This window comes from Aethalodelphis obliquidens, unplaced genomic scaffold, assembly GCF_003676395.1.
Source record: "Aethalodelphis obliquidens isolate GAN/ISIS:26980383/991018 unplaced genomic scaffold, ASM367639v1 scaffold35, whole genome shotgun sequence".
Classification (NCBI taxonomy): Eukaryota; Metazoa; Chordata; class Mammalia; order Artiodactyla; family Delphinidae; genus Aethalodelphis; species Aethalodelphis obliquidens.
The window spans coordinates 10666324-10693645 of record NW_020837979.1 but is presented as its reverse complement, the minus strand read 5'-3'; the positions used below and the strand labels follow the sequence as shown (position 1 = coordinate 10693645).

General features: G+C 40.3%; 1 long non-coding RNA gene across 1 annotated transcript; it reads left to right on the top strand.

The window, feature by feature from the left end:
• Nucleotides 1-22131, top strand: LOC113632107 (uncharacterized). The gene is made up of 3 exons (XR_003437692.1): nt 1-814; nt 20198-20282; nt 20524-22131. It is a non-coding gene; the product is annotated as an uncharacterized LOC113632107 (long non-coding RNA).
• The last annotated feature ends 5191 nt before the right edge of the window (nt 22132-27322 follow it).

Genomic DNA, 27322 nt, shown 5'->3' with positions numbered 1-27322 from the left:
CGACCTCTGATGGACTCCTCAGAAAGTCAATGACAAAGATTCCTCACCTGTACCAATGACAGCAGTGGACGTGAATGAAAGCTCTGGCTCCTGGCTCCAAATCTGGACCTCATGGTCCACTAACTGAGGCATCTTGGGACAGAATCTTGTCTCAGGCTCTGTTTCTCCATCTACATATTGGGGACTTAATGGTGCGAATAATAAATGAGACGGTACACGTAACAGGCACAGCAGAGTACCCAACTCGATACATGTTAATGGTTGGCATTGCTGCAGCCACTGAGACTTGGTAAATATTTAATACCCATTTCTTCCTCTCTTCTTGGCCTAGAGGAGTTTGGATAACAAGTCAGATTGTGATTTCGCTCTTCACTTCAGCAATCACAGGAAGAATCTAAGCCCAAAAGTCATCTCTTCTGACGCCCCCGTGGTTCCCAGCAGAAGTTGCCAGCATGGGCCTCATGGAAAAACCATTACAAGCATCCCCTACTTTTCAAAAGTTCCACTTATGCCATTCCACTTTTACAAAAGACCTACATTAGTACCTGTTTTTGCTCATCGAAAGAAATCCCAAGAGGGTTTTTACTTTTTTGGAAAAAGGCAGAAAGTTGAAGTAGTGATCAGCCTGTGTTTTGCTTTGAGCCATTAGAGGCAGCGCGCACCCCAGCAGCTAAAGTGGCACCACCAAGTGCCTTCGCCTGGAACTACACTCAGCATCTCAGCACCAAGCCGCCATAGCTCTGAACTGTGTCTGCCAGCCTCTGTGCTTGATATCGATTTATTTTAAGCGTCTGTTAGCAAGATGGGTCCTAAGGTAATTGATTATTTGCTTTATGCTACTTCTGCTTAAGAAAGACTTCCTAGGGACGCTCCGCTTTTGGATAGCGGGGAGGGGGGCAGTTTGGGAGGGGAAGTACCCTTTTAGGAACTCTTTCCTTATCTGTTATTTGCTGAACTGAAAGTTCTTCATTCCAAGGACAGCCTACATTTCACGAAATTGCAGATTTCCTTCTTTAAAATAAAACGAGGAATTTTCTTTGGAGACTTTAGCAAAGTCCTGTGGAAAGACAGCGATCTGGTGGGGCTAACACTCCGTCTTCATAGAAAATCAAGGTTCCTCCGTGGGTCACAGTTGCTGTGTCACGGCCGCTCTTTGCAAAAGGAGGAAATACCATCAATTATGAAAAACGAAAAGTCATTGAGGGATTAACGTTGGGTGAAACCCCTTTTGCAATTCGGTAGATCGCAGTCTGCAAAACCATGGTGTATTACGATGATTGTTATTTCATTTTAGAATTCTGAGAATTAGTGACAGGAAAGTCAGAGGCTGTGACTGTTTCGTGTCCATTTGTGATGTTTGTCATCTTAATCTTCCTCAGATAGTAAAAGAAACCACACCACTCATTAGGGATTCTTTTTTAGCCCCTCTGTTAACCAAAGACTTTTTATTGTAGTTTTATATATGGTATGCCTGACTTTCTTTTAAAAAAAAGTCTTCTAAGATGATTAGTTTTGTTGAAGCCAGTGGGTTTGATCTCCCATGGCAGGGAGTGCCTGGGAGTGTGGACTTTGGTTCTAACCCTTTCTTAAGTGGCAACCTTTCCCTATTGGAGGAGCGGCTGCTGAATTTGGAGACCCTTTTTTCCCAGGAATGGGAGTCTAGAACCTAACTCCCAGGGGGCTTAAGTGATCCTTCCCCAGACTGGGTCTCGTAGCACGGCCCTGATTCTCAGCCCTGAGCCATTCTGCAGAAGGATGTGTGGATAGCTCAGTGGGCATCTCTGTACGTGAGCTGACTGAGTGGACACAAGGGGACTTGATTAGGAAACATGCGTCATCTCAAGGAATTAAAAAAAGCTGAGAAAATGGACAATTCCTAAATCTACAAAGCATGCTTATTTCAGAGTGATACCAGCATTGCACTCTTACCATGTGTCAGGCTCAGGGCCCACTGCTCTCTGTGCATTAGCTCCTTTAGTTTTCCCCAAAGCCCTGCAGAGATTCCCCCCTTTACCAATGAGAAAATGAGGTGTAGAAAGGTGAAGGGTGAAGGGCATTGCTAAAAGTCCTAAAACTTGTAAGTGGTGGAGCAGAGGCGGAGTCTTCAGTGAGCACGAGGGAGAGATGACCTTAAGATGTAGCACAAAGGATTTAGGTTAGACACGAGACTCATTTGGGGAAAATAAAGCTCACTGCAAGGCTTTGCAGTGAGTTACTGTGCCATCTTTTGGATGCCTTTAAAAAAGGCATAGGATGATTTTTGCAAAAGCCAAAAGATGGAAGCAACCCAAGGGCCCATGGACGGATGAATGGATAAACAAAATGTGGTCTGTACATAGAATGGAATAGTATTCAGTCTTGAAAAGCAAGGAAATTCTGACACACGCTGTAACATGGATGAGCCTTGAGGACATTATGCTAAGTGAAACAAGCCAATCATGAAAGGACAAACACTGTATGATTCTGCTTATATAAGAGATACTTAGAGCAGTCAATTTCATAGAGACAGAAAGTAGAATGGTGGCTGACGGGGGCTGGGAAGAGGGGATATGGGGTTTGTTGCTTAATGGGTATGGAGTTTCAGTTGGGATGATGACAAGAGTTCCGTGGAGGGTTAGTGAGACGTTCGCACAACATGGTGAATGTACTTAATGCTACTGAACAATACACGTGAAATGGTTAAGATGGTAAATTTTACGTTATGTGTTGACTACAATTAAAAACAAATAGGATGGCTGGGCTTCCCTGCTGGCGCAGTGATTGAGAGTCCGCCTGCCGACGCAGGGGACACGGGTTCGTGCCCCAGTCCGGGAGGATCCCACATGCCGCGGAGCGGCTGGGCCCGTGAGCCATGGCCGCTGAGCCTGCGCGTCTGGAGCCTGTGTTCCGCAGCGGGAGAGGCCCCAACAGTGAGAGGCCAGCGTACTGCAAAAAAAAAAAAAAAAAACCAAAAAAAACCCAAATAGGATGGCTAAACGCAGTACTTCCTGAGGGTGAGGGCTGGTCTCTAGGACAGGTTGTCGTGCCCTCAGATGCCGTGTCACATGTGCCGGGAGAACTGATATAACTGTCCTGTCTTCCCTGGGCCTGGCCCATGTCCCCCGATGTTCTCTTAATTGTTAACTATTAATTCTGCCTCATATGCTTTGCTCTTAATGTCTCACATGGCTAAGCCTCCTCCACCAGGGCTCATCACGCCTGTGCCCCTGGGAGTGGTGTTTTTGTGGGCAAGCCTGGCTCTGTGGTTTCTAAGACGTTGACTAGGTTTCGTGTTGCAACCCTGGGAAGAAGGATTAGGTGCTTTTTGCATGAAAAAAACGTTGTGGCCTGATTTACATGTGGGTAAGTTTTCAAGAATAATTACACACTAGACTCACTGCGGAATGTGTGCTCCAAAAAGGAAAACAAAGTGTGATGGTAGTTATGAGGCAGATGGAAACATCAAAGAGCTTGTACTTCTGTCAAAGTTCCAGAAATTCTGAGGCACAACTTGTGATGAATCAAAGAGACCCCTTAGGTCAGGATTCAAGTTTTGGTGGGAGACATCCTCGGTGAATGCCTCCTGCTGGCACACTGAACTTTTCCTCCATTGCTACTTTGCAAATCTGCAAGGGTTCAAGTGCAAGGGTTTGTGCTTTTCTCTGCCTTCCCTCTTCTGCACGGCCCTTAGTGCAGACACTAGTGAGGCTGGTGTCTTTTTATATACGTAGTGCCTGTTTGTCTTTCTCTTTGTGTAAATTGCCTATCCACACTGTCCTGTTAAAAAAAAAGGTTTGTAATATAGATCTGCTGTAATACAGAGTTGTTAAGAGAGTATAGATCCAGAGCATTCTCATCACATTCTTCTTTCTTTTAAATTTTTTTTAATTAAAAAATTTTTTAACATTTTTATTGGAGTATAATTGCTTTACAATGGTGTGTTAGTTTCTGCTTTATAACAAAGTGAATCAGCTATACATATGGAATCTAAAAAAATTTTTTTTAATTAAAAAAATTTTTTATTGGAGTATAATTGCTTTACAATGTTGTGTTAGTTTCTGCTGTACAATGAAGTGAATCTGCTATGTGTATACATATATCCCCTCCCTCTTGGACCTCCCTCCCACCCCCCATCCCACCCATCTAGGTCACCACAGAGCACCGAGCTGAGCTCCCTGTGAGCTGAGCTCCCTGCGCTATATAGCAAGTTCCCACTTCTATCTATTTTACTTATGGTAATGTATTTATGTCAAACCTAATCTCCCAATTCGTCCCACCCTCCCCTTCGCCCCTGTGTCCACATGTCTGTTCTCTATGTCTACATCTCTATTCCGGCCCTACAAATATGTTCATCTGTACCATTTTTCTAGATTCCACACATATGTGTTAATATACGATATTTGTTTTTATAGTTGATTTACAATGCTGTGTTAGTTTTAGGTGTACAATAGAGTGATTCAGTTATGGATATGTGTGTGTGTGTGTATTCTTTTTCAGATTCTTTTCCATTACAGGTTCTTTTGTGCTTTTTGTATCTATATGAGAAGCTAGATGTTAATTAAACTCACTGTGGTAATCATTTCACAGTATGTGTAGGTCAAACCACTATGCTGTACATCTTAAACTTATACAGTGCTATCTGTCAATTGTATCTCAATAAAACTGGGAAAAAAAGAAAAGAGAAAAAAATTTTAAGGAGTTTGTTAAAATAGAATGATTATTATGCTTTACTAAGAGTGATAGAAAGCAACTTAGGACAGATTTTCTTTTTACAATAGTAATAGCAAAACAGCAATAAGATGTTCTGGCTAAACTTTACCTGCTCTGCTTGAACGTGGATGATCAATTTTATGTAGAAACTGTTTCTATAATTAAAAACAGAGCACTATAACATTTCTGGATCTATGTCATATGGACAGGAGGCTGTGTTAATATATATATATATATATATACACACACACACACATATATTCTTTATCGGATTCTTTTCCCTTATAGGTTATTACAAAATATTGAGTCTAGTTCCCTGTGCTATACTGTAGGTCCTTGTTGATTATCTATTTTATATACAATAGTGTGTTATCTGTTAATCCCAAACTCCTAATTTATCCCTCTTCCCCACTTTCCCCTTTGGTGATCGTAAATTTGTTTTCTATGTCTGTGGATCCGTTTCTGTTTTGTAGTAAGTTCATTTGTATCAATTTTAAAATTATTTATTTTATTTTTATTTATTTTTGACTGTATTGGGTCTTCGTTGCTGCGCGCCGACTTTCTCTAGTTGCGGCGAGTGAGGGCTACTTATCATTGCGGTGTGCAGGCTTCTCATTGCAGTGGCTTCTCTTGTTGCGGAGCACTGGCTCTAGGTGCTCGGGCTTCAGCAGTTGTGGCATGCAGGCTCAGTAGTTGTGGTGCACAGGCTTCGTTGCTCTGTGGCATGTGGGATCTTCCCGGACCAGGGCTCGAACCCGTGTCCCCTACATTGGCAGGTGGATTCTTAACCACTGTGCCACTAGGGAAGTCCCTTGTATCAATTTTTTTTTAATTCCACATATAAGCGATATTTGATATTTGTCTTTGTCTGGCTTATCTAACTTACTATGATAATCTCTAGGTCCATCCGTGTTCCTGCAAATGTCTTTATTTCATTCTTTTTGATGGCTGAGTAGTATTCTGTTGAATATATGTACCACATCTTCTTTATCCATTCATCTGTCAATGGACATTTAGGTTGCTTCCATGTCTTGGCCATTGTAAATAATGTTGCTGTGAACACAGAGGTGCACGTATCTTTTCAAATTATGGGTTTCTCCAGATATATGCCCAGGAGTGGGATTGCATGTTCCTATGGTAACTTTAGTTTTAGTTTTTTAAGGAACCTCCATACTGTTCTCCATAGTGGCTGCACCAATTTACATTCCCACCAACAGTGTAGGAGGGTTCCCTTTTCTCCATACCCTCTCCAGCATTTATTATTTGTAGACTTTTTGATGGTAGCCATTCTGACCCGTGTGAGGTGGTACCTCATTGTAGTTTTGATTTTCATTTCTCTAATAATTAGTGATGTTGAGCATCCAGTATGGTTTCTTATATGGGATGTTAATTTCATGTAGCTGCAGAGTAAAAACCGTCTGCAGAAGCTGTGCTCTGATCAGGCAGTCGGCACCTGGAACACCATGACAACATCATTTTAGAAGAGGTTATGCATGGTGAGTTCTACATCTCTATCTAGACAGCTACTCATGTGGCTTTCTATCAACATAACACAGTCAGGTTACTTATGCTGTGGGTTTTGGAAGGTTGTATTTCACTGGTGTATACCAAGTCTGGGCAGAAAACTAAGGAGAATGAGTGCTGAAATCACGGACCTCTTTATTGACTTTCTTAGGGTAGAAAGAAAAGGGGAGGGGTTCCTACTTTTTTCTGATTAAATTATTTATAATTCTGGATGCTAATTCTTTATCTGTAATGCATGTTGCAAATATCTTCATCCATTCTGTGCTTTTAAACTTTATTTTTGTTCTTGCTGTACACAATAGAAAAATGTATGTAGTCCTTTTCTTTATAGTGTTTGCAATTTATTTCTACTCTACCCTAAATTTACAAAAACGTTTATCTTATATTTTTCATAATGCTTTTATAGTGTTTTATGTTTGTTCTTTGATTCATTTGGAGGTCAACTTTGTGTGTATGGTGTGAGGTAGGGATCTACCTTAATTCTGTTGCAGTAAACTTTATTGATTGTTCCAATTGAATTTATTTAATCTCCACTAACTTGAGATCCTATTACTTTTGTATTCACTTGCTTACACACACACACACACACACACACACACACACACAACTAAATTCTAAATTCTTGACTCATTTTAAAGGAGTCAGTTATTTAGCTATTGATCTAGCTTTCAAGAAACGAATCTTTGGTTTCATTTAGCAACTCATTTATTTATGCTTTTATATTTATTAGTTCTGCACTTTTTTGATATTTTGTGGTTTTTGCTTCTTGAGTTGAATGCTTAGTGCATTCATTTTCATTACATTTTTTCTAATATTTGCATTAAAGGCTGTAAATGTTTTTCAGAATATCTCTCTGGCTGCAATTTACAGATTTTGCTTTTTTTTTTTTTTTTTTGCAATATGCGGGCCTCCCACCGCTGTGGCCTCTCCCGTTGTGGAGCAGAGGCTCCAGATGTGCAGGCCCAGCGGCCATGGCTCACAGACCCAGCCGCTCCGTGGCACGTGGGATCTTCCCGGACCAGGGCACGAACTCATGTCCCCTGCATCGGCAGGTGGACTCTCAACCACTGCACCACCAGGGAAGCCCAATTTACAGGTTTTGATATGCAATGCTCTGTATTTGTTTTAAAATAGATCACAATTCTGTCTGTTTTCGTTTTTGATGTTAATTTATTAATTTTTATCATGTAAGTGCATGTGTTTGAACTAACACTTTGCTACCAGATTACATCACTTTTAAGAGTTAGGGTAATATTGTGATCTTGACCGCTCTAGCAAACAGCTTGACAAAGCAAGACTAAATTAAGTCTTACATATATACATATATATATTTTATATTTCAGTGACCACGTCTCCTTGTTTTAGGTGTAAAATTAGAAAATTTATTGTACACGTAGCTTACTTGGCCTACTGTATCCTAAGTTCTGGGCACACTCTCTCCTCAAAAGTATCATATTCAATAGCATTTTAAATCTAAAGAGAGTTTGATGGTACAGGCTTTAAAACAAATAAGCTTAACTTGAACCAAGTGTTTTAGGACAAAATATGTCAATTGTTTACAGATTGGGTGTGAGAGAGGAGATCCAAATTCAAGGTACATTTTTTTGTCTACCTAAAATGTACATCTTTTACTCGGTTGAAGACCCCTTTATAAAAGTAGCATTAATTTGATGTAATCAAAATATTCTTAAAGGTACAAAAAAGGATCATGTAGAAAGAATAATGTAAAAGATACTTGTTTTAAGAATAAAAGACTATGAAAATCTTTTATTATGTTCGGTACAGCCAGTGACTTCCACAAATTTTCAGCGATATAAAGAAGAAAAGCAAAGGGTATTTACATCTAAATACCCTCTAACTACAGTTCTTGATTAAGAGGTGGGTGTTCTAGGAGGGAAAAAGATACGCCAAAAAAAACAACATACAGCAGTGGAAAATTTCAAGAGCAACAATCTGGGAGGCATGAGTAAATGACTTGACTATGTCTGTTTTCTTAGAAGGTTATTTTAAAGTTCTCAGATGAATTGGGTTTTTGGTTCTTTTTTTGCTATTAATTTATAATTTATGGAATTGAGTTCAGTGAAGGCGCCCCGTGAGATTTCTGCTTTGAGAAACCTGTTGAAGTTTTCTTTGAAGTCTGATAGTGGCCAATTTTTGTGAGGGTTTTTTGTGTTTGAAATTAATGTGTATTTTCTGCTTGTTGGGTATGCATTTCTCTATTCAGTTATTCCTGTTAGTTATATTATTGAAATCTTCTAGATCCTCACTTTTTGGGGGTCTATTGTTGAGTTTCAGAAGAGGTGCATTAAAGCATCTGTTGTGAGGTAGGTTGACCACTTCTTGCCTTTCTATCAGTTTTTAAATGAAATATTTCAAAATTAGTCGTCAGGAGCATCAAGGTTGCTGACTGTTATATAAAAGTTACTTTTGTATTAGATATATTTTCCTTTGTCCTTTTTGATGCTCTGTATTTGAATTCTATTGTCTGGAAGTAATATTGTTCCAGTGTCTATTTGTTAGTATTTTCCTGCTATGTTGTTCTCTTTTTAATCTTTTCTTTGTATCCTTTTTGTATCATTTTGTTTCAGGAGTGTCCCGTAATCCCAGAATTTCTGCCTTTATAGAAGAATTTAACCTTGACTTTTTACTGATGTGTTTGAATTCATTCCTGCAATGTCGGTCTATGTTTTGTCTCTAAAAAGCTGCCTGTTCGTCTCTTTTTTAATTAAAAAAAACTTTCTTGCCTTCTGTGGATTGATTGTTTTCTTCATGTTAATCTGTTCTTTTTTACTCTAATAGATTGAAAGTAATACCTCTCAATTCTATATTTTTCTGGTGATTACCATTAAAACTTTGATTTAGGGACTTCCCTGGTGATACAGTGGTTGAGACTCCATGCTCCCAATGCAGGGGGCCAGGTTCGATCCCTGGTCCAGAAACTAGATCCCACATGCATACCGCAACTATAAGGAGCCTGCCTGCCACAACTAAGAAGCTGGCAAACCACAACTAAGGAGCCCACCTTCCACAACTAAGACCCGACGCAACCAAGTAAATAAATAAGTAATAAAAAACTTTGATTTACACGTTGACAGTTATTTTCCCCTATTGATGTTGACTTAATTACATCTATATTCCTCATTCCCTCCTGTCCCATCTGAACAAGACATGAACCTTTTTACTTTCCCTGCTATCACCACTTCTCATTTTGAGACCATCTGAGATAAACTTCAAGATTATTGTTAATTTTTTCCTACAGTCAATACCTATTTAGATATAACTCTACATTTTATGCTTTTCCTATCACTGTTTTTTGTTCCCTGACCATCTCTTAGATTATACTGCATTTTGCTGAAGGATATTTTCTAGTAGTTCTTTCACAGAAGGGACCTGAATAGTAAGCTTTCTGTGTCTGTCTATTAATCAGGTGTTGCTGCATTAATGCTATATAGCAATTAGCCCATGGTTCTGAGACTTATAATGACAAACATGTATTTTGCTTACTTGTGGGTCAGCTGGAGTTTGGCTGCTTCTGGATAGGCTTGGCTGGGCTTGGTTCCAACTGTAAGTCAGATTTGGATCTGCTCCATGTATCTCATTATGGGAGAGCAGCTCCTGGAGGCATACCCTTCTCATGGCAAATGAAAGGAGTCCGAGAGGCTAAGCCAAACCACATTCCAAGGTTTTGCTCACATATGATTGGCCAAAGCAAGTCATATGGTCAAATCCAAAGCCAATAGAGTGGGGGTATAAACCTCACCTTCTCTGCTGAGATGCACTTCAAGGTACCATAGCCAAGGGAGGGAGTAAAGGACTGAGAACAACAATCCAACTTACCATGACATAACTGGAATTTTTCCCCCTGATACTTGAATGGTAGTTTGGTTGGGTATAGAATTTTCTGTTCCCCTCTCCTCTTCCCATTCCTCCTCCTTCTTCTTCTCCTCATTTTTCCCCTTCTCCTCCCTCTGTCCTCTTTGTCTTCTTCATAAAACCTATCCTCTCTTATACCTAGAAGATTTTACTTGTAAGTGCACAGCAGGCTCTTGCACTGCACACTTTCCTGATGTGGAAAGTCCCCTCGGGCTCACTTTTCTTTTTAATGTATGCTTTATCCCAGGAAGGGCCTGGAATTCTTTGTCAGCTGAAAGATGCATTCGTGTACTTGTTAAACATTGGTTGAGTGCTATATGCTACGTGCTCAGGTGAGAAGCTGGGCATCTGAAGATCATTTGTAGAGGTCCTGCCTGGCAGGAACTTTTCATCCAGTAGAGTGAGACCTTTGTGTAGGGTTATGGTACTTACAAAATATACAATATGATGTCATTTCTGCTTACTGAAGTGGGGAGATGGATGGACTGGTTGGGAGAGAGTTTATAGTGGCTATGAGTCTTAACTGAATCTTGAAAAGTGAGCAGGCTTTTTCTGAGCAGTGGAAAGGGAGGCTGTGAAGGCGACGGTGGCTCTAGACCCCATTCCAGGCAGTGAGGCAGTGAGTCTCCAGAAAGTGCTGAACAGGGGAGATATGCAGCTCCATGTGGTTTGGGGTTTCAGAAAGACCCATCTGGTAGCTGTGAGGAGGAGGGATTGGATGGGGCAGGTCAGATGAAGAGCAGTGTCAAGAGGCTGTTTGGAGTCCTGGAAGTTGGTCAAGAAACTAGTGCCCATGAGGGTCTTCCTGAGTTGGAACCTCTGTACGCACTCATGTACATGCATACACACAGACACTTGCGCACACTCACGTACACTCACACACTGCCAGATGCAGAAGCTGCTGGACCAAAGTCACTGCTCAAGCTGGTGCCAGGTCGCAGTTACCATGGAAGGAGAGTCCACGGAAACAACAGCTCCTGAGAGCCAGTTTCCTTAAAAAACCATCCCTTCTCAGAGCCCTTGGGGACAGGAACAGGGCTGAGCCTGAGAGGGGGAGTAGACCCTCAAGGGAATATAATTGCCTATGTCATTCGGCTGCAAAGTGGGCAAAGTAGGCTTCAGCACAGTTAAATAATCATCTGACAGTTCAAGATGAAGTGATCAGTGTGTTTGGGGGAGGGTGGGGGGAAATATACATCCAAATAACACTTTCTATTGTGCATCAGAGGAGGCGAGAAAGAGAAGGAGTGTGTTTTGTCTATTCCTAACATGTGTGCTATTAGTAAAGTTCTTATAGTCTTGGCAAAAGTTTACTAGGAAATCAGGGCATATGATTATTTCAGGGACCCATTTGAATCCAAATAAGTGAGTTTAGAAGTATTTGGCAGTCTGTTATTTTTGTTCAGTGAAGCCACACATGTCCATTTACCAGTGAGACCTAATTCCAGGGCCTGGTTTTGGGCGTCCAGGTTTCCTTTGCAGTGACTGGAGGTACCTGGCATGGGGCCTCCTCGTTAAAATCTGGGTCCAGGATAGGAGTGTTCTACATTTTGGAAATGGTTTTATCCAGTATCTAGTTAATGCTAACTATAATTGGATTTAATTTCCAACAAAACTCAACTGAAACCCCCTTTCACTTTCATACTAGTTTCTTGCAGAAGAGTTACAATTAAGTTACCCACAGTATTGTCGATTTTATTTTGGGTTGAAATGTCTCATGTTTGACTTTGGCACAGAAACAATTTCTTTTGGAGAAGGTCATAAAATATCCTTTCAGCTCTTCTCTTGTAATAGAAAAGTAGAAAAAAAGTATCTTCACTTTTGTCTATTTTACCCAACAAGGACTTATTGAGTCCATGTCACAGAGCTTAAAACTGTTAGGTGTCGTGTGGGATGGGGTCTGTTTACTAAATACATGCCAAAATGCTTCGTTTTTCTAGAGGCCACTTTTCTAGCAGCCTTGATTATCTGGAACACAGCCAATAACAAGAATGTAGTAAAAACAGCCACCGAACTGCCAAAATATTATCAAAACACCAAGTACCCAAGCTCTGGCTCATAACACACACGTATGTTAGTTGCCCCTGCCCAGTCAGTTTTAGTCTTCATTTAGAAACAATAGAAACAGTCTTGGCTAGATGACTTCCTTGACCTTCAGCAAATTAGAACTAAGGATTGAAATGAGGAGCCTTCCAAAAGTAGGTACCCGGAAGCCAGAGTGACAACTGACAGGCTGACAGTAAGGCAGGAGAGAGGGGAGCTACAAAAGCAGGTAGAAGCAGATGGCAGGTAGGTGCACTTGCTGAGCTGGACCACGGGCAGGAGACATAGTACAGCAAAGGGTGGAAGGCACCAGGAAGAATTCAGATTTTGATCCATTTCGGGACTGTACAACACATTGAGAAAACCGTTCATCCCATATGATTAAAATAAAGGCAACTTTGGGACTTCCCTGGGAATCTAGTGGTTAAGACTCCACGTTTTCACAGCAGGGGGCATGGGTTCGATCCCTGGTGGGGGAACTAGGATCCTGCCTGCGGCACGGTGTGGCCTAAATAAATAAATAAATAATAGAAATAAAATAAAAGCAACTTTGAAACTTTGGATTAAAGGAAGATTTGCTCTTGTGAGACTTTATCTCAGGCTACCACTGAGAAACCTGTAGCCTTGTAGCAGAGGTACCCCATCACCATGGTCCGGGCAGTTGGCAAGTCCCTGAGGGTTTGCTTCTGTCTGGGTAGCTGTGGAAGCTGAGTGCAGAGCCCTGCACAGAGTGGGCGGCAAACATACCTGTTAGCTCTTCTGGTTCCAAAACAGGATGGAGTATACTCACTCTCCTCTGTTCCCCTCTCCCCCAAAGTATAACCAAATACCCTGGAAATTATTGAAAAGACAATTATAAAAGGACTCAGAGCTGCAAAGGAGGAGGAGGATGGGATAGGGACCTCAGGACTTGAGAAACAACTATGCGGTGAGTTCCTTGGGTTTTCATTTTATCTCTTAGACTGACTGTGTGCAGGAGAGGTCTGCAACCTGGAACTGCCAACACAAATAGGCAACAAACAGACAAACAAGAAAAGCCTGCTGTCCCTGGCCAAAGGTCTAAGGAAGGAAGTCCAACAGAGAGCTAGTGGGGACCCCCAGCCTCAACTCTACAGCCACAGCCCCTGCAGGAGGTCTGATCTGTTTACAGCAGAAGCAGCAAAGCCTTGGCCATTCCAACCCCTGATCACCAGCTGACCAAGTGGGTGATCTCATACACTCACAGCTGCAACAATGAAGCCCTGTGTCTGCCTGTGCTCTACCCAGAAACGTAAGGAGACCTAGGCCCGATGGCTTCTGCCCGTTCCTCCCTAGATGGTCACCCACAGACAGTAAACAACCCAGAGAGGCACTTCTGCCCCTGCAGAAAACATCACCATAGGTTGAGCAGGAGAATTAGCAGCACCAGAAGAACAAAATTGACCAGATAGCACTGTAAGTGCTCAAAAAACTAAATGGTCATTGGAACGAAAGCCCAAAAAAGGTAGCACCAAACCTGTACTCTAAAACTAAACAGAGCAAATGCCTACTAAAATAGAAGACTTAAATAGGTCAGTATCAAATGATTAAAATTTCCAGGATACAGGGGGGAAAAAAACCTTCATCATACCAGGAAAACCACAATTTGAATGAAAAAAGATAATTTTAACTGGTGCAGTTCCAAGATGACTCAAATGTTGGAATTAGTGGACAAGGATTTTAAAGCAGCCATCATAGAAATGCTTCGACAATCAACGACAAATCAAATTCTCCTGAAACAAAAGAAAGAACAGAAAATTTCAGCAAAGAAATAAATTATAAAAAAGAAGTAAATGAAAATGATAGAATTGAAAAATACAACAACCAAAATAAAAAACTTACTGGGTGGACTTAATAGTAGAGTGGAGATGACAGAGGATAGAAGCAGTGAACTTGAAGAGAGATCAATAGAATTTAGTTAGTCTGAACAACAGAGAGATAATAGGCTGAAAAAACATTGGAGAGCCTCAGGGATCTTTGGGACAATAATAAAAAAGATTGAACAGTGCTGACATTAAAGTTCTAGAGAGTAAAGCCTGAAAATGTATCAGAAGAGATAATAGCTGAAAACTCCCCAAATTGCAAAAGATATAAATCTACAGATTCATGAAGAGGAGCAAATCCCAAATAGGAAAAGCTCAAAGAAATCCACACCAAGACACATCATAGTCAAACTTGTAAAAACTAAAGACAGAAATATTCTTAAAAATAGCCAGAGAAAAATGACACATTACCTATAAAGGAACACTGACTTGAATGATGGTGGATTTCTCTTCTGAAACCATGGAGGTCAGAAGGAAGTAGCACAGTATTTTTCAAGTGCTGCAAGGAAAGAACCATTAGCCCCAAATCACATAGTCAGTGAAGCTATCCTTCAGGGTTGAAGGAGAAAAACATTCTCAGATGAAGATAATTTGTTGCTAGCACACTTATCCTTAGAGTGCCTAAGACATGGATATATATACACTGCCAAATGTAAAATAGATAGCTAGTGGGAATCAGCCACATAGCACAGGGAGATCAGCTCCGTGCTTTGTGACCACCTAGAGGGGTGGGATAGGGAGGGTGGGAGGGAGATGCAAGAGGGAGGAGATATGGGGCTATACGTATAGCTGATTCACTTTGTTATAAAGCAGAAACTAACACACCATTGTAAAGCAATTATACTCCAATAAAGATGTTTAAAAAAAAAAAAGTCATCCTATCCAGGATATATCCCAGATCAGTTAAATCATGACCTCTGTGGGTAGAACCCAGGCATCAGTATTTTTTCAAAATGAAAATTTAAGCTAACTATTTTTTAAAAACCACAACAATAAATTCCAGTGTCTATATAATAAAAAAAACCAACAACAGAAAAAGAATGCCTAAGAAAGCTTTCCAGACAGAAGGAAAATAATAGAAAAAAGGCTAGAACCATCAGAAAGGAAAGAGCAATGGAATGGATAAAAAGAAATAAACATAATAGGCTATCCTTCATCCTTCATCTCATGAGTTTCTTTAATCACATTTTATGGTTTCATAGTCGAAGAAAAAGTTATCACACTGTTTGATGTGTTCAATATTTGTAGAGGGAATACTTTAAAGGTGATTATATTTATTAAATTGAGGTAATAAAGGGACCTAAATGAAAGTGAGATTTCTATACTTCTCTTGAAATGGTAAAGAATCAACATCAATAGGCAGTGATAAATTATATGCATGTATAATAATACCCAGAGCAACCACTAAGGAATCTATATAAAGAAATACTCTCAAAAACGTTATAATTTAATAAAAATGAAGCATCAAAAATGTTCAAGTAATGCAGAAGAAGCCAAGAAAAAACAAACAGGGGGCTTCCCTGGTGGCGCAGTGGTTGAGAGTCCGCCTGCAGATTCAGGGGACGCGGGTTCGTGCCCCGGTCCGGGAAGATCTCACATGCTGCGGAGTGGCTGGGCCCGTGAGCCATGGCCGCTGAGCCTGCGCGTCCGGAGCCTGTGCTCCGCAACGGGAGAGGCCACAACAGTGAGAGGCCCGCGTACCGCAAAAAAAAAAAGAAAGAAAGAAAGAAAAAACAAACAGGAACAAGAAATAGAGGGAACAAAACAGAAAACAAATAACAGATTTCTTGGATTTTCTACATAGACTATCATGTCATCTCAAATAGGGACAGTTTTATTTCTTACTTTCTGATCTGTATGACTTTTACTTCCTTTTCTTGCATTATTGCACTGGCTGAAACTTCAGTACCATGTTGAGTAAGAGTGATGAGAGCAGATATCCTTGTCTTGTTCCTGGTCTTAACATCTGAAAGCAGTCTTTCATCTTTAAGTATAGTGTTAAATGTAACTTGTTTTGTTGTTGCTGTTAAACATTAGCTGTAAGTTTTTTGTAGATGCTTTTTATTAAATTGAGGAAGTACTTCTCTATTTCTAGTTTTCTCAGTTTTCATCACGAATGGTGCTCAATTTTGTCAAATGTTTTTTATTCATGTATTGATATAATCATATGATTTTTCACTTGATATGTTGACATGATGGATTACACTGATTAATCTTCAAATATTAAAAAGCCTCAAATTCCTGGAATAACCCCACTTGGTTATGGTGTATAACTCTTTTTACATATTCTGCATTATGATTGCAAATATTTATTTTATATTTTTTTGAAATCTTTATTGGAGTATAATTGCTTTACAATGGTATGTTAGTTTCTGCTTTATAACAAAGTGAATCAGCTATACATATACATAAATCCCCATATCTCCTCCCTCTTGTGTCTCCCTCCCACCCTCCCTATCCCACCCCTCTAGGTGGTCACAAAGCACCGAGCTGATCTCCCTGTGCTATGAGGCTGCTTCCCACTAGCTATCTATTTTACGTTTGGTAGTGTATATATGTCCATGCCACTCTCTCACTTCGTCCCAGCTAAGCCTTCCCCCTCCCCGTGTCCTCAAGTCCATTCTCTATGTCTGCATCTTTATTCCTGTCCTGCCCCTAGGTTCTTCAGAACCATTTTTTTTCTTTTTTTTTTTTTTAGACTCCATATATGTGTGTTAGCATATGGTTTGTTTTTCTCTTTCTGACTTACTTCACTCTGTATGACAGACTCTAGGTCCATCCACCTCACTACAAATAGCTCAATTTCGTTTCTTTTTATGGCTGAGTAATATTCCATTGTATATATGTGCCACATCTTCTTTATCCATTCATCTGTTGATGGACACTTAGGTTGCTTCCATGTCCTGGCTATTGTAAATAGAGCTGCAGTGAACATTGTGGTACAGGACTCTTTTTGAATTATGGTTTTCTCAGGGTATATGCCCAGTAGTGGGATTGCTGGGTCGTATGGTAGTTCTATTTTTAGTTTTTTCAGGAATGTCCATACTGTTCTACATAGTGGCTGTATCAATTTACATTCCCACCAACAGTGCAAGGGGGTTCCCTTTTCTCCATACCCTCTTCAGCATTTATTGTTTGTAGATTTTTTGATGATGCCCATTCTGACTGGTGTGAGGTGATACCTCATTGTACTTTTGATTTGCATTTATCTAGTGATTAGTGATGTTGAGCATCCTTTCACCTGTTTGTTGGCAATCTATATATCTTCTTTGGAGAAATGTCTATTTAGGTCTTCTGCCCATTTTTGGATTGGGTTGTTTGTTTTTTTGATATTGAGCTGCATGAGCTACTTATAAATTTTGGAGAGTAATCCTTTGTCAGTTGCTTCATTTGCAAATATTTTCTTCCATTCTGAGGGCTGTCTTTTCGTCTTGTTTATGTTTCCCTTTGCTGGGCAAAAGCTTTTAAGTTTCATTAGATCCCATTTTTTAATTTTTTTTTTTATTTCCATTTTTCTAGGATGTGGGTCAAAAAGGATCTCGCTGTGATTTATGTCATAGAGTGTTCTGCCTATGTTTTCTTCTAAGAGTTTGATAGTGTCTGGCCTTACATTTAGGTCTTTAATCCATTTTGAGTTTATTTTTGTGTATGGTGTTAGGGAGTGTTCTAATTTCATTCTTTTCCATGTAGCTGTCCAGTTTTCCCAGCACCACTTATTGAAGAGGCTGTCTTTTCTCCACTGTATATTCTGATTGCAAATATTTATAAAGGATTTTTACATCTATTTTCATGAGTGATGTGAGCTTGTACTTTTCTTTTTTAAAAATACTCTCCTTGTTTTGGTATCAGGGCAATACTTGCTTTATAAAATAAATTGAGAAATGTTCTCTCTTATGTTCTGGAAGAGAATATATGAAATTGCTATTAAAACTTCTTTAAAGAAGCTTTTCTCCATTTATATAAAACCATGTAGGCTTGGAAATATCTTTTGGGGGAGCTCCTAAATTTGACTTCAATCTTCTTAATAGTTGTAGGACTATTCAAATTGTCTGTTTCATTTAGGGTAGATTGTGGTGGTTTGTGCTTTTCAATGAATTGGTCCATTTTGTTGCCAAATTTATGCATGCAGAGTTGTTTGTAGTTTTAACTTTATAGACTTTTGAAGTTAGCATATCTAGTGATGACTCTTCTTTCATTTGTAAAATTGGTAATTTGTATTTATTCTCTTTTTTCTTTGCTAGAATTGCTAAAGGTTGCCAATTTTATTGATCTTTTAAACAATCAGCTCAGTTTCACTGATTTTCTCAGTTGTTTTTCTCTTTTAATTTCATTGATTTCTGCTCTTATATTTACTATTTCTTTCTGCTTGCTTTGAATGTATTTTGCTCTTTTATTTCTTAGGTTCTTGAGGTGAAAGCTTGGATTGATTTGAGACATTTTTCTTCCTAATATATGTATTTAGTATTATAAATTTCCCTCTTTGCACTGCTTTACCTGTGGCTCACAAATTTTCATACGTTGTATTTTCATTTTCATTCAGTTGAATGAGTTTTTAAAAGTCCTTTGGGACTTCCTCTTTGATCTGTAGATTATTTAGAAGTGTGTTGTTTAATTTCCAAGTGTTTTGAGATTTTCTTTATTGATTTATAGTTTCATCCCATTGTGGCTGGAGAACACATTGTATGATTACCATTCTTTCAAATTTGTTGAAGTGGCTCATTTATTGAAGTGAATTTGTTTTATGGCTCAGAATATGGTTTGTCTTGGCATATGTGGGCAATGGTAAAGAATGCGTATTCTGTTTTTGTTGGGTGGAGTGTTCTATAAATGTCAATTATATCTTATTTGTTGATAGCGTTTTCCTGTTATCTTTGCTGATTTTCTGAAGAGTTGTTCTATCAACTGTTAAGAGGAGGATGTGGAAGTCTCCAAAAATAATTGTAGATTGGTCTATTTCTCCTTTCATTTCTATCAATTTTTGTTTCACATATTTTATAGCTCTGTTGTTGTATACACATTTATGATTGCTAAATCTTCTTGGTAGATTGATCCTTTTGTTATTATACAATGTATCTCTCTGCTTCTGGTAATTTTCTTTGCTTTGAATTCTATATTCTGATATTAATATAGCTATTCCTTCTCTCTTTCAATTGAAGTTTGAATAGGTACATATATACAAACTTCAATTGAAGTTTGTAATATATACATATATCTCCACTGCTTTTTTTTCAACCCTGCCTATATCATTATATTTTAAATGAGTTTCTTATGGACATCATATAATTAGGTCATGTTTTCTGATCCACTCTGTCAGTCTTTGCATTTTAATTGGTATAACCATTTACAGTTGATCCTTGAACAAATTGGGTTTGAACTGTGTGGGTCCACTTATATATGGATTTTTTTCCCCAATAAATAAATACTATAATGCTAAATGATCCAAGGTTGGTTGAATCCACAGATGTGGAACGATAGATATGGAGGACTGACTGTAGAGTTATACACTGATTTTTGACTGCACAAGGGTCAGTTGCCCTAGCTCCTGCATTGTTCAAGGGTCAACTGTATATTTAATGTAATTATTGATTTGTTATGGCTTAAATCTGGCTTTCTTTTTTGGTTTTCTGTTTGTTCTTTCTGCATTTCTCTCTTTTCCCCTGCTTTTCTGTGGGAACAGTTTTTAGAATTTTATAACTATAGAGTTTTAACTTTAGAGTTTTTGAGTGTATCTGTGTGACATTTTAATGATTGCTCTAATAATACATTATATGTACATAACTTATTACAGTCATCATTTTACCAGTTCAAGTGAAGTGTAGAAATCTTATCTGCCTTTATGTCTATTCACTCTCCCCACTTGTATTAAATATTTGTCTTAATATTTCTGCTAAATATTTAGAACCACATTAAACAGTGCCATATTTTTTGCTTCATATGTCAAACATAATTTAGAAAACTCATGAAGAGAAGGAAAAGCTATTATATTTACCCATATTTTTGTTTGCAAACTTTCTTCCTGATTTTCTAAGATTCCTTTTATCATTTCTTTTTTTATTTATAGAACTTCCTTTAGCCTTTCTTTTGTGGTAGGTCTTCTGGCTACAAATTCGTAGTTTTCTTTCATTTGAGAATGTCTTGATTTCCCCTTCATTTCTGATATTTTTGCTACATACAGGATTTTTCTGATATTTTTTCTGGATTCTAAGTTGACAGTTCTTTTCTTTCAGCACTTGAAGAATATTCCTCTTCCTCCTGGCCTCCATGGATTCTGATGAGAAATCTGCTGTCATCTGAATTGATTTTCATCTATAGGTAAGGTGTCACTTTTCCCTTACTGCATCAAGGTTTTTAAAATTTTGTTTTAATTTTCAGAAGTTTGAATATATTCAGAAGTTTGATAACTATTTGCATGGTTTCTTTGGTTTTATTCTGTTTTGGGTTTGCTCAGTTTCCTGAATCTGTAGTTTATGAGTTTTGCCAAACTTAGGAAGTTTTCAGTTATTATTTCTTTGAACAGCTTGTGATCCCTGTCCCTTTTCTTCTCTCTTTCCAGAACTCTGATGACACGAAAGACATACCTTTTGTTACAGTCCCACAGATCCCCATGGCTCTGCTTATCTTTTTATTTTTATTCTAACTTTTCTCCATTAGTCAGACTGAGTAATTTCTATTTTTCTACTTTACAGCTCATTGATTGTTTTCTTCTGTCTCCTTCATTCTGCTGTTGAGCTCATCCACTGAGCTTTTAATTTCAGTTACTGTATTTTTCAGTTCTAAAATTTCTATTTGATTTTTTTTATATCTTCTCTTTCTTTGCTGACACTTTCAACTTATTTGCTGAGTGTTTTTATTTTTTCACTAGTTTAAAGTGTGTTTATAATGGTTTGCTGAAGCATTTTTTAATGATGGCTACTGTAAAATCTTTGTCTGATAATTCTAACATCTCTGTTACTTCGATGTTGGTATCTACAGATACCTCCCTGGCAGAGAGGGGTAGGAGTGGCTCATTACTACTCGTCATGTGGCCTCAAAGGACATCATCAGTGGGGGAGGGGAGGCATTGGCTTCGTTACTGCTGGGCTCTGGTGAAAATCGTGACCTTCCACTCTCCATTGAGACTACTCCAGCAGGGAAGAAATAGAAACTTCCCAGGTGGTTTCCATCAACACCATGTGGTGGTGGAGGGTGCTCCTTATTTCTTGGTGTGGGTGAATGCCTCAGCTCTATACTCAACCTTATCTGACACCACACTGACAGGGAGTTGGGGCACCTTAAACTTGCTGAAGATGAAAGTCTAGGCTCTCCATTTGGCTTCTGCTTGGTAGGAGTGCAGCCGTAGTTTTTTCTATGGTGTTTGATTGGAGTAGGATATTTACCATCTAAACGTTTTCTGTCTTGCTAGAATGTCCCTTCCTTCCCCTGTCCTTTGGTTAGAGAGAGCAGGCTTTTGCTGGGGCTATTTTTGTCTGTAGTCGTTGGTGTTTTCAGTTTGCTTGGCTGCTTCAGCTCCAAGTCTGGGATATATGAGGCAAAAAGTTGATTCAGAGAATGCATTACTGTTTTGTTACTTGGGTTCTGAGTTCCCTAGTTTGTTTGCCTTCCCCCCACCTTTCAGAGTCTTTCTTTCTCTCTATATATATTATACTAAATGTCCAGGGTTTTTAGTTGGACTTAGCAGAAGGAACAGGAAGAAGTACATGGACTTCACCTTCCTGTAAGCTGAAATTCTGGCATTACATTTTTAACTATAAGAAATGTTCTCATTTTAACTAACTTGTGATCGGTGTCAGCCTGGTAGATTATTAATTTTTAAATGTGATCAAAATCCAAATAAAATAAAAGCATCACTAAAGGGGCTGTATTGAATATACCACCTATTAATTATACTGATTTTTTGAACAGTGACTAGCTTCTGTGAGCAAATCTTGTAATTGGAACCCTCACTGTAGCTTTCTTCTCAGAAATCTGTGTTGAGAAATGCTCTACTCCACTGGGCTTAAGTAGGATTAGCATCTAAACATGTTGCTTAACAAAGCTATCCTTTCTATGCAAACTGATTTATAACGGGGAAATCTACTTTTGACATCTCTTTTTAAACATTTTTAATTAATTAATTTTGGGCTGTGTTGGGTTTTTATTGCTGCGCGTGGGCTTTCCCTAGTTGCCGCGAGTGGGGGCTACTCTTCGTTGCAGTGCGTGGGCTTCTCATCGCAGCGACTTCTCTTGTTGCGGAGCACAGGCTCTAGGCACGTGGGCTTCAGTAGTTGTGACGTGTGAGCTCAGCAGTTGTGGCTCATGGGCTTTACAGTGCAGGCTCAGAAGTTGTGGTGCACGGGCTTAGTTGCTCCGCAGCATGCAGAATCTTCCTGGACCAGGGATTGAACCCATGTCCCCTGCATTGGCAGGCGGATTCTTAACCACTGCACCACCAGGGAAGTCCTTGACATCTCTTAAAGGAACACATCCAAGTAATTCATAACAAGCACATACTTAGCAGAGCTGGATTAGCAGGGGGAAAAGAAGTCATTCAGTAAAAACAGTAGATCTGCCATCCGTGAGAAGGATGGTAGGTCCTGGAAGATGGAAAAGGAGAAGTGGTCCCTGATCCAGCAGTTCACTGTCTAGTGGGAGAGAGATAGTGCAAAGAGATGATTTCAGTGCAGTGGGATAGGTGTTAAAATAGAGGGAAGAAAAGTCCTAGAGGTACCATGACGGAGAAGCTAACTGTCAGGGAGGATGATTGGTACAGATGCTGGAAGGTATAACGGAGAGGCAAGAAGCAACATGTGGGCTGAGATTCTGGGGACAATGATGGTGTGGAGGGAACAGTTGTGGGGGAGAACCCATTACTGCTGAAGGACAAAGTGGATGTGGGGCCATGTCGGAAGACATGACTGGAAATACAGACAGGGACAGATTACAAACAGTCTGGACGCCCTGGATTAGTGAAAATTCTTTTTAAGTAGTTTCTTTAAAGAACAAATGGTTTTGAGGAGCTAATGCTCTTTAAGTTTTGATTTGTAGATTTGTAATAGTTAAGAATATGGAAGCAAGACTAGGAAGATGCAGAAAATGGGAAACCCTGTTAGATGTGGAAGAAATGGAGGTGAGACCCTCCAAAGGCATTGTTGAGTCAAGAGAATAGAAGAGTAGGGCAGGGTGGAACGCGTCTGCACACATGACGGGAAACGTTCAGTGGAAGAGGCATCTTTCTAATGGTGGGTGGCCCTAAGGCATAGAGCCGGGCTCAGTGGGGAGCCACAGTCAGGCTGCTTTCTCTTTGGTGCAGTAATGTTTTCACAGGGTGATGCACAGATGCCACGGGCTGCCTCATCATGGGGTGGGTTCCCTGTGACTGGAAGCATGCAAATGTTGGAAAGGTTGACCAGCCACCCATTGGGTTAGTTATTTGAAAATATCAGTATCCAGTGGGGTAATTGGATGAGATGAGCTCCTGGGCCCTTTTTTAAAAAAATTTTTATTGGAGTATAGTTGATTTACAATGTTGTCTTAGTTTCTGCCGTACAGCAAGGTGAATCAGTTATACGTATACATATATCCACTCTTTTTTAGATTCTTTTCCTACATAGGTCATTATAGAGTATTGAGTAGAGTTCTTTGTGCTATACAGTAGTTCCTTATTAGTTATCTATTTTATATATAGTAGTGTGTATATGTTAATCCCAACCTCCCAATTTATCCCCTCCCCTTCCCCCCCGGTAACCATAAGTTTATTTTATACATCTGTGACTCTATTTCTGTTTTGTAAATAAGTTCATTTGTACCTTTTTTTTTGAGGATCTATGATTCTCTCCGAACTCCAAGTAGAGTTTCATGTAGAACAAAGTGGATTATGGGTAAATGTTTACTGATAGGCCAGGTAAAGATCACGTTGGGATCAAAGCATGAAACACTCTATCACTGTCCATTCGGAGGGAAATGGACACTTCATAGTTTTCAGTATTTATGTTTCCTCCACATCTCTTCCTTTTTAAAACCTTCACTGGAATTTTCCGCCCTTGCACGATTGGTCTGACTCCTTTAGCTATACGTTGGGAACTTACTATGTGTTTAGCTAGGTGAACTCCTCCACGTGAATCTAGGTTAGACCATGTCCCCAGGCATGCCAGCCCCAGAATCAAACTTGTTCCAAGTTGGGTTTATTTTGACCCAGGGCCCTTCTAACCCATTTCAGATTCAGTATTTTCAGGGTTAGGAGGGAGCTTAGCCAGCCATGGGGAGAAGACAGAGGCAAAACACACCCTTTGCGGGGAGTGACGGGCTTTCCTCCACTGACTGTTTTCTCAAATATTAATTCTCCCTCTTCTTTTTCCCTTATCTCCTATCCATCCCTGGGACTGATTAATAATAAAAACGAAAATAAACAATAACCAGTGTATTGGATATTTACAGTGTTTGAAGCAATGTAATGCATATTTAATATTCTCAACAACTCTAGAAGTAGGTTTTAGTATTTTCATTTAACAGATGGGGAAACTGAGGCCCAAAGTGCCTAGGGAACTTGCCCAAGCTTGGAGCGCGGGAGCCTCTGACTCCTGAGCCTGAATTATGGAGCGTCTCTCTTGTGAAGCCTTAAAGGTTCAAAGATCATTTGCTTCTGCAAAATGGAGTGGAGGGTCTCCCTCTTCTTCCTCCCCACCCAGATATATGGGACTGTTATGGGACCACGTCTGTGAAAAATGCTCCATCCTAAGTGTTAAAGTCGATGTATTTTCACACACTGAATACGCCCATGTGACCACCACCAAGATCAAGACACGGAACGTGACCAGCTCTCCCGATGCAGGGTGACCACTGCTCTGACTGCCATCAACATAGATTAGCTTTGCCTGTTGTAGAACTCCTTATAAATGGAATCAGTGTGCCCTCTTTTTGTCTGGTTACTTCTGCTCAGAGTCTGTAAAACCCAGTGGTGTGCTGGTAAATTGGCTTTCAAAAACTAATTTATTTATTATTATAAATAAAGAAAAGAAAAAGAAGGAAAGGAATAAAAGAAAAAAGAATAAAAAATTTTTTAAAAAAGCAATACCATAAAAAGAAAGAAAGAAAGAAAAAGTTCCTGTTTGTAGTGTTTGCCTATTTCAGTGCTGTGAATGCTCCCACCTTGGTGGATTTCAAGCCACCAATGATTTAACAATCAGTTTGCAAGATTCCAGAATATTCCACAGTCAGCTCTTACGAGCTGGTGCAAGTCAAACCCACCATGTTATAGGAGTCATTCACATGGTGGTATACAGTTTATCATTCTTTCTCTTTGCTGTTTAGTATTACTGTGTGAACACACGTGGGGCCTTTTCATTATGGCTTTTTGGCAAAAGTCACTGGTTTTCAGAAAGAGCCTCTTTGGTGGATTCATTGCTGCCGGATGAATCCGGTCCTGTCTCCACCGTGCCGGCACCTTTCCTGGCCACCGGCTTCGGCTTCAGCTCTCCAGACGGGAAGCACCGTACCTGCCCCACAGGCTTGTCAGCACTCTTGGCACTCGGTAGGCGCTCAATAAATCTTCCCTCCATCCCTTTCTATCTATTTTTCATCCCAGGGAGGGTGACTGCACCTCAGATGAAGCCATGTGGAGATGTAGGGCTCGACACCCCTGCATGGATCTCTGAGGTGTTTTGCTCTGCCACCCAGAGCACCTGCAGAATTTCTCAGCTTTATTTCCATGTGGTATCTTTTTTTTTTAATTAAAAAAAATCTATATTATAGTTGATTTACGTTGTGTTAGCTTCAGGTGTACAGCAAAGTGAATGTATACATATACATATAGCTAATCTTTTTCAAGTTCTTTTCTCATTTAGGTTATTACAGAATATTGAGTAGAGTTCCCTGTGCTATATAGTGGGTCCTTGTTGGTTATCTATTTTATATATAGTAGTGTGCACACGTTAATGCCAAACTCCCAATTTCTCTCTCCCCCTCACCTTTCCCCTTTGGTAGCCATAAATCTGTTCTCTTAATCTGTGAGTCTGTTTGTGTTTTGTAGGTAAGTTCATCTGTATCATTTTTTTAGATTTCCATGTGGTCTCTTTGAAGAGAAGGAAAAGAAGGAAGAAGGGAGGGGAGGAAAGAAAAGGAGGGAGGAGGGAAAGTAGGAAGGAAGAAAGGGAAAGAAAGAGGGAAGGAGAGAAAGCAGCTGTCAGACTTGTCTGCGGGCCTGGCCTGAAAGAAGACTTTTCTGTTACCAATAGATCACTTGCTCCAGCTGCTGTGACGGGCCCAGGAAACGTGTTCACACATGAAAGTGCTGTTTGCTTTGTTCAGTGCTGCCTTCTTGCCTCTAAATAGATCATCACAACCCAGGCATCCTCCGGAGAGATACCATCTTCAGGGGAACATGAAAAGGAAACCCTGGGAAAGGCAGTCAAAAGAGTGACACAAATGTGACAAATGAAGGTCACAGAGTGACAATCTGTGAATAGGCACATTTTTCTGGGTTAAGGGGAAGGGAAGACTTGACTGTGGAGGGGAAGCTGGGCCTTTTCCAAGGCCAAGTGCCTGGGGGGTCTCTGCAGCGCCAGGAGAGCTGCTGACTCTGAGCTCGCTGCTCACCAGGGCCAGGTCCACTGCCCTGAGGTCCTGGGGAAGGGACCTCTTCCAGGCAGTTGGCACCAGCGTCCTTTCTGTCTGAAGCAGGCAGGAAAGTCATCTCCCGGCTCCCTCATCAACTGGAAAAACACACCGGTTGCGGCCAAGTGAAACAAAATGCCCCTTCCTGCCTGGGAGTTCAACCCGCATCCCTCTGACAGCTGGCCGTGACGGAGGACCGCATCTCCTTCCAAACCCAGAACTGTTGTCTTTGGATCTCCCTCCAGCACCCCAATTCCAGGACTTGGGGCCTCCCAATGAAAGCGGCTGGTTACCGTGACCTCTTGAATCAATTCCTTGTGTCTCAAGAGCAAAGACCATGTTCAGGTCCCCAGCTGGAGCCCCGCTTCTTGGCCGTCTGTTTGTCGTTCATGCCACTGCTGCTTCCCTGGGGATTTGGAGAGGGTAATCTAGAAGAGGCAGCAGGGTATAAGGAACAGAAACAGTAATAATCCTGGAACGAGCTGGATCTAATTTTAAATCTGGGCTCTGCAATGTGCTGGTTGGGTGACCTGGGCAAATGCTAGCTCCCCTGGGTCAGGCCCGGTATAATTTCTTCAAGAGCCCTGCAGGTTCAGGATTTCAACCTACTTTCCACGGGGGGAGGTGGAAGGACTGCCAAGACCATCTGGCCAAGGTAAGACAGAGCAGGATTTGAACCTGGGCTGGTCTGGCCCCAGGGTCACCCTCTGTCCCCTACTCCACACTCCCTGCCACAGGCTGGGAATGCATCTGGGCCACTGGCG